The sequence below is a fragment of the Vulpes lagopus genome, chromosome 5 (assembly GCF_018345385.1).
Source record: "Vulpes lagopus strain Blue_001 chromosome 5, ASM1834538v1, whole genome shotgun sequence".
In the NCBI taxonomy this organism is placed as follows: domain Eukaryota; kingdom Metazoa; phylum Chordata; class Mammalia; order Carnivora; family Canidae; genus Vulpes; species Vulpes lagopus.
In genome coordinates, this window is record NC_054828.1 from 83280688 (window position 1) to 83291748 (window position 11061).

An 11061-nucleotide genomic window follows, 5' to 3' on the forward strand; every position below is an offset into this window, starting at 1 on the left:
AGATTCTAAAAGGCACCATGGCTTTCTCCTTGTGTTCTGGTATCTCTCACTCTGGATAAAGCCCACCATTGTCATGAGGATGCTCAAGCAGCCCTGAAGAGTCCACCTGGGAAAGGAATAAGAGGTCCTGCCAACAGCAGGTGCCAACTTTCCAGCTGTATGAGTTGAACCACCTAGGAAGCAGATCATCCCAACCTGTCAAGCTTTCAGATGACAGAAGCCCAACTGACATATTGGAGGACCACCCTCATGAGAGTCCCCAGGACAGAGCCATCACACCATCCCTCCCTCAAATTCCTGACCCACACAAATTGTGAGAGATCGTGTTTATTTTTGTGTTAGGCCACTAAGTTTAGGGGTAATCTGTTGGGCAACAAGAGATAACTGATATAGTCCTCTTCTTTTGAACTACTTGCTCATTTCAATAAATGTTATTTTCCCTCTGTTTACCTAGTATTGAGATCTGAGGTCAGTTCTGCCAGAGAGCATGTGGGTCTCTCTTCAAATCTCATTCCTACAGGAGGGAGAAGAGAAGGACTGAGATGTGTCCTAGCTTTACTTTTCCTGTGCAGAGGTCTATCTGTTCATGATGAGCACAGAGGTTTCTATGGCTTGGTAAGTTTGGTTCTAGATGTTTCCTCACTGTGTGGAAGCATTTTTCATGTGGGTATATTTGAATGCTAGCTAGTGGCAGTAGGGGCTTTTCTCTGCTCCCAGTCATTATAGCCAGCAAACTCCCCAGGCCTCCTTTTCTCCATTCCTGCCAGCCATGAGGTCACAGTGTTGGTCTTTTTGCTTGCTTGCTTAGGTCTCTGTGACCCCTCCAGCAGTCCCTGGGAGGCCCCAGTGAGTTCCCATTGCAGGGCATTCAAGAACCAAATGCCCCCTTTCCTGCCATGAAACCCATCAATCTCCATCAAATTAGCTTTCCAGACCATAGACTGAAACTACATTCTCAATGGAAATATATGGGCCAGAACAGGAATGAATAGCCACACAGGAAGAGCAACCTTTGGGAAATGGTCTGGCATTGTCTTGTAAAGTTGAACACTCACACTCATGTATCCAATGGCCTACTTCTAAAGAGACTCTGGAATTTGTTCATTGGGACACAAGAACATTCATGGCAGTCCTGCTTCTGGTAGGAAAAAAAAAACCTGGGAAACAGTCAAATGTTCACCCACTGTAGAATGGATAGATAAAATCAAGGTATGTTTATGACATATAAGGAGATATTACATAGTAGTGAAAGAATGAGCCACAATTCCACATAATTTTGTGGAATCTCAAAATTCATAATGTGGAGCAGAAACAGCAAGTGCAAGAAGAATAATGCCATTTACAAAATGACAGGCAACACGAAATACTACTTTGCCTAGGGTTACATTTCAAGGCGGGAAACAGAAAAACTCAAAACTGAGAAAGATGAGAAGAAAGGAGGGGGCAGCTGAGGCAAGTCTCACGGAGTTGGTGCCAGGCCTGGCCGACTTCATCGGCTCATCCTGAGGGGAGGTTGCAGGATATTTGCTTTATTGGTATTCTTTAAACCTCTACACATTCTTACATGCTCTTCAGTATGTAATAAATACTTCACAAGGTGATAGATCGAAAAGAAAAGATTCCAGTTCTAACAGCTTTACGACTCAGGTCTTTCCAGTGGGGGTCGTTGGAGCCTGGACATCCGCTCCCCTCCTCCACCCTCCCGTAGAGTCGGGAAGGCAGCTGCCCTTCCCCCTGCTGGAAACCTCACCCCTTCCTCAGGGTCCTCAGTCTCAAGAAGCCCCTCAGTTGGCCTGATTGGCACCTGGTCGACATCTCCTGGGCCCACGTTCAGCTTGTCCCTGGACTGCTTTAAATATGAGGCAATAAATTCCTTCGTGTGCATGAGCTAGTGTGAGTGGGATTTCTGTCACTTGCAACTAAAAGCATCCTGAATAATACATAAGGTTTGCTAATTGAACATTTCTCAGAAGGTATGGGATCTGTTCTGACATGTATAAAAAGGTCTGAGAATTTTTTTCTAGATCCTTCAAGGGAAGGGGCTGGTTTCTGAGTAGGGGGCTCATTCACCGACTCGGTACTAAGGGCAGTAGTTGGGCCGCTTCTGGCCTGAGGGACAAAACAGCCAGGTCTGTCAAGTGGTCAGGGCCCAAAGCAGCTGGGGCTGGTCACGGGCCACTCAGGCTTTCTTCCTGGGCCTTAGACGCTTCACCTGTGAAGTGGGACACTTGGGCCAAGTGAAGGTCACGTACATTTTAACTTCACGGTCTCTAGATCCCTATGTGTTAAGCGTTTACAGACTGTGAGGGTCACTGATGAGTCACAGGAAATTTTAGTGCTGAGGGTCACTAAAGAGGCTGTGTTCTCCTTGAGGAAACAGGGACACGCAGCACGGTCAGCAAGCAGTAGCGGGGAGGCTGACTCAAGGACCAAGGTTCCCGGCACAGACGGCAGCCTGCATGGGCTCCGAGGGAAGTCACCTGAGGAGGGGTAGGAGCAAGCGGTGCCCCCCTGAGCCAAATGTTTGGGGATTCAGACAAGGCTGAGAAGGTTCTCTGGGCTTATTTCTGGCCTGGAAGTCTGACGTAGAACCAAGGGTGGGCTGGGGAGAGGCAAGACTCTGGGGTTCAGATCTGGAAGGCAGGCCGAGGACAGTGTCCAGCAGGGGAGGGGGCGCTGTGTGGAGCTGCAGGGTTCAGGAGTTCGGGAAGCGAGCACTGTCTGGAGGGTGTGCTGTGCCCCCTCCCCTGGAGTGAAGCTCTCTTGCTGGATGCAGGAGTGAGGGTCATCAACCAGACCCTCTTGGGGGCTGAATATTCAGTCTGGAGAAAGCTTAGGGAGGTTCTCACAATAGGCCTCCAGCAGCTGCCCCATTCCATCTGGCGACTGGTGTTTAGAAGCTACAGGAGCTAGCGATTTGCAGCTGGGCCGAGGGAGGGAGGTGGGAGGTTAAGAGTGAACTTGTTCAAAACAGATTTCTCTGCTGCCTGGGCATCCTAAAGAGGGAGCTGGCTTCCAGAAGGGCCCCCTAAAACTGACCTCAGCCCAGTGCCCAGGGCAGCCAGTTCTGGTAGGAGGCAGAGGTGGTGAAGAGCCACATCATCCAGTGGGGATGGAGAGGTGCTATCCTAACCAAACCGAGGAGCCCCACAGCCCTTCATCCTTCTTCCACATGCCATGGTTGGCCCTGCCAGATCCATGAGTGCTGCCCCAGGTAAAATGGGTTACGAGGACCCAAACGCCCCTGCTGGCCCCATGGCTGGAAGTTCCCAGCAAGTGTGTGCCACCTGGTTTGCATATTTGTTTGCTGGTCAGGAGGGGAAAAGACATTTCCCTGTGGGAGGTTGCTGCCCCAAAATGGCTTGAAATCCTGTTATTGAGTCACCAGTTCTGCTACAGTCTCCCATATAAGTCCCCACAGGTCTGTCATCCCCCTGAGCCATTGGCCTCATGACAGCCAGAAGGGTCAGAGCTGCAAATGCCCACAAGGCTAGGTGTTCCAGGAGGGGGCTGGAGGAGGCACACCCTTCCACCGTCTTCCTGGTCATTTGGGAAGCTCCTGTCTCACTCCAGGGACTCATGGTCAAGCCAACAGTCACACACTCCACTGCTACCCCTGGGAGGCAGGCACATGACCTCACTGGCCATCAGGCACTCCAGTCCCTGCCTGCAGCCAGAGCCTTCCTTGGGATTGTCATATGATCCATGAAAGGGAGTTCTCTTTCTCCTAGGATTTTGTGGACTGGGGTGGTCCTTGGCCAACCTGCCTCCCACTCACTCAGAATGGAGCCAGATACACACAATGAAGGACTCAGGGATAAACCTAGAGAGAGCATCTGGGTAATCCCATATAAACCCCAGGAACCTGTTGCCTAAAGCCAGAGCCTCTTCTGGCCTTGGCAGCTCTGAGAGCCAGTGGGTCCTGTTTCCTGTTGCCCGTAAACAAACATCTTTACTGATGCAAGCCCTAAACGCAGGACACAGGGGACCACCTGGACTTCCACACTCCCCCCAATGTGATACCTGTGGCTCCGTGGGCCCGACTCCAACATCTTGAGGCCCCAGCCCTAGAGCGTCCCGTTCCGCAGCCCAGGAGCAGAGGCACAGATCCTGGCCGCAGCACCTCCCATTCCCTGGGGTGGGTTGGCTTGGATCAAGGGCCGCTGGCCTCAGCTGGAGCCCCAGTCCCCACCTCAGGAACGCAGATTTCTCTGAAGAGTTGCTCCACAGCACGTAGACTTGGAGGCTCATTCCTTAGCTTGAAAGTGCAAGAGTTATTCCTCATTCAGACAGAATGTGAGGGACGCCTGGGTGGCTCAGCAGTTGAGCGTCTGCCTTCAACTCAGGGTCCTCCGTCCCACATCGGGCTCCCCGCAGGGAGCCTGCTTCTCCCCCTGCCTGTGTCTCTGCCTCTCTGTGTGTGTGTCTCTCATGAACAAATAAATAAAATCTTAAAAAAAAACAAAAACAAAAAACCCAATGTGAAATCAGAGCTAATGATGGGATGAAGTGCTTTTGAACCAATGCACAAAAATTAACGTAGTACTTTCCAGTCTTGTGGAATCGAGGAAGCCAGGGTCCAGCCTGGGTGGGGGAGGACTAGAGGGACATTTTCAGCCAGCAGTGAGGATGGGATCCACCCATTCACATTTGTCCCGAGCACATGCCTGATTTGTGTCAGGCTCTGGAGCAGAAGGAGGCCCACATCAGTGAGGCTTGCAGGCAGTCCAGGGCCCCAGACCCGGGGATCCGCCTGTCCGAGACGGACACCCGGTGCCACTGCTGCAGGACACAGATGCTCGTGTGCTTCCCCAGCCCTCACCCCCTCAGCGTGTTGTGACAAGGAGGGACAGAGACGGGGAAACCAGTCAGCCATTCGTGAGTCAGGCCTTTGGCAGGAGGCCCCCGACCCCAGGGCATCTCTGACTCAGCCTGCTGACTGACAGATGGGGGACTGACAGACAGGAGGCAGTGAAAGTGCCAGGAAAGGGCGGCACTGAGGGTAGACTCTGCTCCCAGCTTCCCCAGAAAGCCTATAAGAGGCACCCCACCACCTCCAGGCCCAGCCCCACGGGGTGCCCCATGTCCAGCTTCCCCTTGCTCCTACTACTCACAAGCCTCCTCAGCTTGAGAGGCTAAACAAGATGAGTGACCCCTGAGGGACAGACCAAGGCACCCCCTTTGCTGTGGTCCCCTAAATCCAGGGGAGACATCCGTCTGCCCTCCAAAGGACAGGACGCTCCAGGGAGGGTGGGGTGGATGCTGAGGGCTGAGGAAAGATCACTTCCTGGCCCTCAACCCTTCCCCACCCAGCCACAGGCCCCACCCCATAACCAGTTCTCTAGGTGCTGCTCACCGCCAGCGCCAGTGTGGGGCCAGCCCTGACCCCGAGGTCGTTTTCTTAAGCCTGCATGGCTCATCTGCGTCCCCCACCCTGTATTGATGCTGCCAGTTTGACCCCTCGGGACACACCTTACACTCACTTCTCCAGCCTGAGCCCACACATGCCCTGACTCTTTATGTTCACGTCACTCCGCCCAGCCTCCCAGATGCACCTCGCAGCCTGCCCCTGCCAAGGGCCCCCCCACACTCACCCCCAGCCTTAGGATCTGCTGAAAGCCAGAGACAGGGCTGCATGGAACTGTTCTCCCTCGAGTTATCTCAGAACCCTAGGAAGGGATGGCTTTTTCTTCTGTTCATCTCCTTCTCTGCCACCTCACAGAGAGAACGGAGTGTCTGACAGCTTCTGCACCAGCCCCCACCCCCCCCGCCCCGGGGCTCCTGAAGCAGCCACCCCCCTGCTGCCTGCACAGGAGCAGGAGAGGCCCGGGCTTCCTGCAAGCTGCACCCAGGGGCCCTGCCTGCACTTTGTCTTGCTGGGAGAAAACCCCAAGAAATAACATCTGCTCAAGGATTCCAATTCTCTAGCTGTGGGAACTTGGACAGGGTACTTAGCACTCTGAGTCTCAGTCTCCTAATCTGTAAAGAAGAATAATTGGGGCCTGGGATACAGATAAGGACCAAAGAAGACCATCTCTCCTTATTTTACTATTACTGACCCCAAAACAGAGCACTGATTTGCAACTTCCCTATACATCCCTGGACCCCTTTGAAAAGCTCTAGAATCTAGGAACTCTCACTCCACAAGCCCGCCATGGATCTCAGGTTAGAAACTAGCTCCACCGATGCAGTCTGGATTGGACTTGGGGCTCAGCACTGGGGGTTGGGGCTCAGTCCGATGCCAGTGACCATGGTCATTCAGCTTGTAACAAAGTACTTTGTCTATACCACTGATTACCCCTCCAAGGAACAGCATCTTCAGTTTGTGCAAGGCAGAAAGGAGTTCCCATGTGGCTTTGGTCTCTCGTCTAGCCCGGGCCTGGAGATGTCAGAGCCAGGGGAGGCCAGTAGGGTATGCAGCTCCCCATCAATCCCCCCAGCAGGCTTCTTGCTTCCCCACAGCAACTTGACGCGGGTGCCTCCAGGCGGTGTGACGTCCTCAGAGTGTCACGGTCCCATGCAAGCCTCCTCACCTCCTTGCATCTCTTGCCTAAGACAAATCTCCTGTCTGTTTTTATGTTTAAGTTTGGTATGCATGAAATACAACAGGCCTACAGAAATAATGCATGTGAATATATCAATGTATAGCACAGAAGACATTTCATAAGCAGATACTAGTGTAACTACTACCTTAACCATCGAGGTCAAGAAAGAATGCTCTTCCTGGAAGGGACAGGTCCACATGGTAATCACTGCCTTGCTTTTCGTTAGAGTTTTACCCCTCTACATATGCATCCCTAGCAATATACTTAATTTTGCTTTTTTAGAATCCATAGATATAGATATACCCCAAATTTTAATGTCTGGCTTCTTTTGATCAACTTTTTATTTGTGCAACTAATCCATCCCATTTGTGCCCCACAGTTTGAGGATCTGAGTTGCTTTGTGGCAGTAGGGGCAGAGCCCTAAGGCAACTCTAAACTTCCTGCTCCTGGGGGATCACTGTGTGTGACCCCTCCCCTGTGCATGGGACTGGGACTGGGAATACATGCTGTCCTACCCTGGCGATTAGGTTCTATTACACGGCAAAGGTGAAGGGAGTTTGCAAATGTAATTAAGGCTCCTGATCCACTGAATTCACATGAATCCGAAGACAATCCTGACATAATCAGATGTGTAGAGATCAGCTGAGACACCATCCTGGTGGCCAGGAATAAACAGGCTGCCATGTGGTCTGGGGGGTCAGGAATAGCAGGCAGGTGTCAGGAGCTGCGGATCTAAATTCTGGCAACAATTGGTGAGCTTGGGTGAGAATGCAGCCTCACGACACCTTTGGTGCAGAATCAGCTAAGTGATGCACAGGCTCCAGATCTGTGGAAACCATCAGACTCTAACATCTGTCTCCAAGGCCTACATGCAGAGCGGCTCGAGGATAATCCCAGGATAAAGTAGCCAGTCAGCTAAGGGAGCTTGTGCCAACCCAGTTTCCAGGGGGCATCACCACCTTACACTTCCCTCACCGTGGGTGAGAATTCCTGTTGCTCCACTTTCCCACAAGTGCTTGTGCCCCTCTCATGCCTTCCCATGCTCTCCTCGCCAGGTGCCAGGAGTGGACTGGAGCCCCAGGTACAGCAGCCAGGAGTCTACCAGCTGGGAAGGGCAAGCACCCTGCCAGCTGCTAGAGACCTTCGTCGTCTGGAGTTAGCCCCTCTCTGATGAGCCTCTGATTTACATCTCATTTAAGCCCCCTCAGTCATGGGCAATACTAATTTGATCCTGCTGTTTTGTGGATTAAAAAACTGAGGCAAAGATACATGATGTTTCTTGCTCAGTAGAATTGGGCTTGAAGTCACACAGACACCAAGGACATTTCTGCAACAAGAGAATTAGGGGCCTCCTGACCTAGTACTTGAGGGTGGCAAGGATTGGAGTGACTTGAAGAAGAAGCCAAGGCTTGGTGCTCTTCCAGATGGGCCACCTACATAGCACCACATGAAAAATATGGAACTTCTTCCTGCAGAAAGCCTTCCCTGATTTATTCCATCCCGCATCAGTAATTTTCCTGCTTCATCTTCTCGGGTTAGACCCTCTCTTAACACTTTGTTCATTACAAGACCATTGAGATTGAGTTTTATAAATACCATTGACACCTGAAGTGAACTTTTGAGGCATTATCTGCTTCTCTTGCATACTCCACTTCCAAGCTGCCTCATCTATGCAGGGTGACTCTGGCTCCCTGGACATAGTTGGCCCAGAGGGTGACACAAGCTGGACCAATCAGATTCTGTCTTCCAAGAGACTGGAAGGCCCAATGCCAAGGAGCCTCTGGAGCTGTCACACTGGAGAGAGGTAACTCCACAATGCCTCCCCCCTCAATTGCTGGCATGTCCAGGACAGCTTTGCTTTTCTCTTCCAATGGCTTGAAGTTCAGGTCTTCCTTGGGGAGTCTATGACACAAACTGACATTCTCCCAATAAATCCCCCTTTGTGCCAAAGCTACTTTAGTTTAGTCTCTTGTTTGCAGTAGAAAGAATCTGATCTAATGTTAGAGCAGGGAGGAAGGCTAGCATTCAGCTCTTCCTTCTCAGGTGGCAGAACTGAAGCCCAAAGAGGGGAGGTTGGTGGTCCTGCATCTCTCATAGGTAGAGGGTGATAGAGCTCGGAACAGACCTCAGTCCCAGACTCCCCGTGCACAGTCCAACATGCACAATGTTGACTCTCAGAATCACAGCAGGGCTCCCAACACCTGCCTCCCTCAGCAGCAGGTAGTTGTGCTGGGAGTCAGGTCAGGGAAATGAGAGGAACACTGTGTTGGGGAGATTGGAGGGGAGGGGAAGAGGTGGGTCACAGTCAAGTGCAGCATGGAGTACATATTTGTACTGAGAAATCTGCATTTCTTTTTAAAACTAACCCCTGCTCTAATCGGCATATGGAGTTATTCACAAGTTATGGAACTTAATCAAGACTTGAATTATGAAATTAACATAGAAGCGGCATCTGGCTTCTGACCAGGCACAGGTGTGCAGGTTGTATCTCGGGTAAGTTCAGCATCTGTTGGTGTAAACACCTTGGGAGGTGCCACGAAGTGACACCCCTCACAAAAGGGATTGATGTGTCTTCCCACCCCCAAGCAGGGGGAAACAGCATAGGCAGGTTAGAACTTGAAGATGATTTTTATGTTTGTTACCAGAAGATAACCCCCCCCCCTTTTTTATAATGGAACTGGAACTTGGCCTTATGGACTTTTGCCTGAGATGTAGGTCTTTGGGTAGGGCCTGGTGGTCTTGAAGTTTAGTTGGGATTTGGTGTGGTTATGGATTGGGTTGGGTACCATCTCTCCTACCCTCATCCCAGGGCAACCAGTCAGAGGTAGCCACCCTCCTACCCAAGGAATAAACATGTGACACAAATCAGGCCAGAATCCTTGCAGAGGGTTGCCACATGACCACTGCAGTTACAGGCTCAGGGTAAGACTTTCTCACTGCACACCTTCAGGGGGCACAAGTCATGATGCGTTCTACATCACATTTAGCTCAAGAGGGCTCTAAGCCTGAGTCCCAGAGGAAGAAGCTGTGGGAAGTAAGGGCTTATCAAAATGTCAAGTCTACACCAGGTAAGGCACAAAGGGCTTCTGTGGTGTGGATAAGCCAGAAAGGAAGGGAGCTGTAGCCAAGCAGGTGGACACTGCCCAGGCACAGCTGCCTCCCAGACTCCCTGCATTCCCTCCCAAGGAGCCTGATGCCCTCGGGTGAGCCAGGAGCCCAGCCATGTGGCTACTGCCAGCCAAGGAACCCCCTCTGTACCTCAGACAGCCTCCAGGACAGACCAAGTCCCCTGCAGGGGTGTCACAGTGCCACACTCCCACAGAAGTCTTTGTGGGCTCACCTGTCCCTGGTCTGCTGTGCGAAGGGGGCTCCACTGAAGGGAGCCAGAGTCAGAGCACCAGAGCTTGGTGGGCCGAGGGGAGGCATTCTTATTACCTGGAGGGGGCAAAGGCCAAAAAGGCTGGAATAAGTGTCTTCTGGGAGGCCAGGGTCCCTAGGAGGGGGGAGGCGGGGCAGGCAGTGCAATCTCTTCTGGTGAAAGAGAGGTCAGGTCAGAGATGAGGTGCTGATCCCACGCCCCTGTCTGCTGCTTGTCATCAGTGCAGCGATGACTCGCTCAGCCCTCCAGAGCCTCTGCAAGGCTGCCTCAGCCTGAAAACTCTGAGGCAAGTCAGGTTTGTTTTTCCTTTAGCCCCCAACACAGTCACAGAGTCATCCCCCCTTCCCTCCCGAAGCCCTGACCCCTCCGCCCTCACCTGCTCGTCGCGCCCAGCGCCCTGCGCCCCCCTGCCCTGCTCCTGGCTCCCGGGCCCTGGCCACCGCAGCCGCCCCCCTGGCCACCGCAGCCGCCCCGAGCCCAGGCTGTTTTGGAAAAGCGCTGGGAGGCGGCAGACTGTGCGGTCTGTGAGTTCCCTCCAAACTGGCGCCCCAACCCCTGGACAAACGGCGGCCGTGTCTGCCTGTCCACAACAGCCTGTGTTCTCCTGCCAGGCCAGGAGATCCCGGGGGCTGGCGGCCGGGTGGGGGACGTCGGTGGCCCGCGGGGCCCGCAGGGGAGAGACACGGACAGACCGGGTGACCACAGGCCAGCCCCCCGCCTGGCTGGGCCCCCGCACCCCGCGGCGGGCGGTCAGCCCCGGGGCAGCCCGAGGACCTCGCTGCCTGCACCTCCTGCGGCCACACAGGACATTCCACCAGGAGGCACGGAATTTACGCTTTGAAAAACTACTACCTTCTGCTGGCACGGCTCCTGGGGGAAGCCGGGGCTGTTCCCCGCCGCTCCTGACTGGCCCTGGAGGCTTCTGTGGGAGGGAGCCCCCAGGGGGCAGGCAGGGTGGGGTGGGTGGCCCCAGTTCTGGTTCAGGAACTGCCCTACCCTGTGCTTCTGTGTGGCCACGGGAAAGTCACTGCCACTCCAAGACTCTGCTTTGCCTTATGGAAAATGGGGGACTCAGCTGTGCTCTCCCCCTCCCCAGGTGGAGGTTAGGGCCCCAGGAGGGCAGACCCCAGTACAGTG